We start from the raw sequence: 5000 nt of genomic DNA on the forward strand, positions 1-5000 counted from the left end.
AAGAGCATCGATCACGCCTCCAGGTCTTTAGTTTACTCAAGTTAGGGAATAAGACCTGGTACTTAAGACACGCAAAATACAGCCCCATGGTCTCTGCTGGGTGGAAACCTCATATGTCCAAAGCTGTTACTTTTCAGGATCAAAATTCAAAAAGTAGCTACTTTTGATACTTTTGTGTGACGCTGTATAGTATCGGCAAAGTGTTTTGACATAAGAAATAACTGAATTTGAACCCTGAAAAGTAACCGTTTTGGAAGACAGAGATGATATCATATCATCTCCCGACACTGCAACATTTTGGCTCCCTGTTGCGAGACCAGTCGAGATTCTCAACCAAGTCATCACACTTGAGAATCACAGTTGTAGGATGTGTAAATAATAAATAAATAAACTAATAGAGGTAGTGTTATTACATTTCTATAGTATGAATTTTGTGTTTTGCTAATCGGTATTATGTTCCATGAAATGGGGATACAATGAGTCGAGGCTCTTTCACTGTATCCCGGTATTGATTGTGTGCTTGCTGTTTAAAGGGCAAGTTGAACCAAACGTGACTTTACTTGTGATTACTTGTGCTTCAAAAGGAGACCGGATTTGATTTGGTGGAATTTAGAATGTTGAATTTTTTTTTGAGCACCTCGACACAAGGGGGAAATGCCAGTCCATGTGACATATCTTCAGGTGACACCGGCTGGGAGGGTTTTGAATGGCGGATTCACTGCAATAATGAAGAATTCACTAAACTGCTTCTCTGTTCATCTTGAGACCTCATGTAGAGAGAAGAGAGGGAGAGAGAAACAGACCTTGAAGTCATTTTTCAGTCCAATCCCTCTCCTTTTTTTTTTTTTAACAAACCAGTTTGTTTTTTTATGGCTGGGCAATATGCTAATATTACAGAGTTTTGATATTGTCATATGAATTGTTGCCTGGGATTTTGTGTTTTGCATTATGATATGGCGTTTTTTTACTCTCTCCAATTTTTTTTACTTTTATTTTTCTTCCCCAAAAGTAGCTCAAATAGCGAATAGCGGATTTGCCACAGGTGATTTTTTAACCCGCCTGACTATTGACCATACTGTTGTACAGTATGTCTGACCCCTTCATTTCGGCCACATCGCCTAATGCCTTGTTCTACAAATCTACAGTATGATAATGTTACAGTATGATAAGGTTTTTGTTGTTTACGTCATCGCCACCACAGAACAAATAATGGTTATAAAGGTACAAAAAACATTGATAGAACCGAACCCCGCAGAGAGTATGGGCGAGGTCCAAACCTGCATCCTCTGTGTATATACAGCAGCATTCTTCACTGTATCAGATCTGGCACATTTCAGAGCAACTCTGCATCCAAATTCTAAAATTGCAAATGGGTATTGAGCCGTACTGAATCAATATGTAATTTGTCGGCACCACCGGAGAAGTCCATACACTATGTAGCCTATAGCTGTTTGGAACAGTGCATTATATCGAAAGCAACATAATGAACACCATCTTTCATTCTTATTGCAATATAGATTGTCATAATAGAATCCCTTTGCCTCCGTGCACCCCCCTTGCATAACCATTCTGACCTGAGATCAGATTCTAAAAATGTCTTCTACGTCCTGACAGTTTTCTGAAAAAGCTATGTTTCTATGTCAGTCGTTCTCGATTTTTCAAAAATAGCAGACCTACAAGCTCGCTATGAGCTTGTAGATCTGCTATTTTTCAATAGCTAAAGCATAACATAATGCTAACACCAAAAGGGGTTCCCGCCCAGAATGCGATATAGCGGTATTCGTGCGTGTATATAGAAACTTTTTCTCTCTCTCGTTTTTTTCTTTTGTTTAATATTCTCCGCTATGTGTCAACCTCTGCCTAATGTTGTGAATGTTGATGTTTACATTTTTTCCCCCGTGCCGAGGAAAGTCGGAATTTTGGAATTTTTGGAATGCCGGAATGCTAATGGATAATGCATGCTATGGTTCTGTACAGCGTACTTGATGATAATTGTTGTTGGAGTGTGTTTCTTTATACTTTTGTTATGTTTGAATTAAAACTGGACTGAAGCCATGGAAAGTTCTACATATTATCTCTCGGAGAAGAGAGAGAGAGAGAGTTGTGTGTGTGTGTGTGTGTGTGTGTGTGTGTGTGTGTGTGTGTGTGTGTGTGTGTGTGTGTGTGTGTGTGTGTGTGTGTGTGTGTGTGTGTGTGTGGTCGTCGGGGGGGGGGGGGCTGGTTGAGAGGTTGTGCTTGAACTCTGTAACTGGCCTAACCTTTGACCCTGAATGTTCTGTAATGAGCCGAGTCTCTCCACTGAAAGACAGCTGTTATACACACAGGCGCACGTACGCACACACACACACACCAGGATGATTAGATAACTGCAGCACAGTATCAAATTCTCGACAAGGGAGCGGATGGTCAACTGTGTGTGTGTGTGTGTGTGTGTGTGTGTGTGTGTGTGTGTGTGTGTGTGTGCTGCGTGCGTGCGTGTGAGGGACAGAGAGAGAGAGGAATGAGCAAGAGATAAAGGGTGGGCAGTATAGGGAGGGAGGGAGTCATGCAACAGGAAGAGGCAGAGCTGGGGAGAGAGAGAGAGAGAGAGAGAGAGAGAGAGAGAGAGAGCCCAGTCCGGAGGAGGAGGACAGGAGACAGTAGGTGGGAATGATGGGAAATGAGCGAGGGCGAACGAAGGGGCAGACAGACAGAGAGGCACAGTCAAGGGGAGAGAGAGAGAGGGAGAGAGAGAGAGAGAAGAGAAGGGGAAAAAAGGCATGGGAAGAATAGAGAAGGGGGGCTTATGGAAAGAGAGAGAATGGAGAGAGAGAGAGAGAGGGGGGAGACACAAAGAGACAGGGTGGTATGGCGGCAAGCAGCAGAAAGTAGAGTTACAAGAACTTTTTTTTTCTGTCTTCCTAATAGACCTGAGAGAGAGAGAGAGAGAGAGAGAGACGGGGGGGGGGGGGGAGAGGTCGAGAGAGTTGTAGAATGGATGAAGGAAAAGTGGTGAGAGAGAGAGAGAGGGGGAGAGAGAGAGGTATAAAAGGGAGGAGGGGGTACGGGTGTGTTGACAAAGCAGCGAGACTGTGGCAAACAAAGGGAAACGTGGAGAGAATGAGTCGAGAGAAACATCAAAGGGATTTTTCAGGCCCCGTTACCGGGACAACAGACATTTGCATGCGATTAGCTTTTTACATCATATTAAGAAGGGTTAGGGTGAGGGGAGGGGAGCGGGGAGGGGGGGGGGTGGAGTTTGAGAGGAGGGGAGCTATAGATCATACACACACACACACACACACACACACAGCACAGGGTGTAGGAGACAGAGCGAGAGAGAGAGAGGGGAGGGAGGGAGAGAGAAAAGAGAGAGACGTTGGTCATCTCACGCGGATAAACTGACTTATAGGCAACCAGCCAAGCGTTTCTTTTGTAAATGAGTGAGCATGTTGGGGCGAAGAGATATACAGTAATACAGCCACGCACAGCCACACTGAAGAGATATACAGTAATACAGCCACGCACAGCCACACTGAAGAGATATACAGTAATACAGCCACGCACAGCCACACTGAAGAGATATACAGTAATACAGCCACGCACAGCCACACTGCAGACATTTACAGAGATATACAGTAATACAGCCACGCACAGCCACACTGCAGACATTTACAGAGATATACAGTAATACAGCCACGCACAGCCACACTGCAGACATTTTAGTCTCGGTGGAGGTCAGCGTATATTGAGCAGACAGACGCTTATGCAAAGGATCTCTCTGAGTGTGTGTGTGCACGTACACGTGCACGTGCTTGCGTATGTGTCTCTGAAAAGGAACTTTTAACAACGGTGACTGATAGACACACACAACAACAAGACAACAGATGCTCACACACACACACACACACACACACACATGAATATTTGGGCAGAAACAACTTCAAGTTCAAATAACTCATCTTCAAGCCCCGTCCCAACCCCCCCTCCCCCCCAAAATGTCACATTTGCTATTTTCAGAGTTTAGATTTTTATTTATTTCTTATATATATATATTGTAATAATTAGTTCAGGTTTGTATAGGTTTTTTCCCACTTTTAGGTCAGATAAACAGCATCCTGGACACTATAGCCTTGTGTACACATGCATTGCTGCACCTATTGGCGCTTATGTATACACACTGTATATAATATGGAACATGCATGCATGCAGTGACGCACGCGCGTGTGCATTATGTGCATAACATCTGGGGTATGCGAGCATTCATAAATATATACAAGGCGTGTGTGTGTGTGTGTGTGTGTGTGTGTGTGTGTGTGTGTGTGTGTGTGTGTGTGTGTGTGTGTGTGTGCGCGCACTGTACACACGCCATACAGAGTGCACCGTTCGACACGCGATATAAACACCCTACACCACATTATTTGTCAGAGTTGCACAATGTAAACATTATACTGTACGGTAATCGGAACGCAATATACTGTACGAGAGAGAGAGAGGGAGATCGGGCCAATATAAATACCTTATATACCGTATAGTATACCGCAAACGTACAATAACGGAAACCCAACACGCCACACTTATTTATTTTTATTTTTTTAGGGAATGTGGGCCCCAGCCAGCCGGCGTACAGTACAATGCATGTTAACCGTCTTAACTGTACAGTGGGAAAAGCCTGTCCAACAGGCGTACTGTACCTCAGACAACCTCTGCCATATATACTGTATAGAAGACATTAGATGTGATTCTGTGGGTTAAAACACCCTCCAGCGTATATCCCCACACACGCGCACACGTGGATTGTAACATTAAACCCTCATGTATCTCACATCAAGCTCCTTCCTTCCTCTCTTCCCTTCCCTCCTCTCCTCACGCCCTTCCATCAATCCACGTCTCCACTACACCCTTCTTCCTCCTTCCCCTTTCCCTCCCTTATTCCCTCTAACCTTTTCCTCTGGTATATCTCCCCTCCCTCTCCATCCATCCATCCATCCATCCATCCATCCATCTTCAACCATCCATCC

Source organism: Protomyctophum parallelum, assembly GCF_964188405.1.
Source record: "Protomyctophum parallelum genome assembly, chromosome: 18".
NCBI lineage: Eukaryota > Metazoa > Chordata > Actinopteri > Myctophiformes > Myctophidae > Protomyctophum > Protomyctophum parallelum.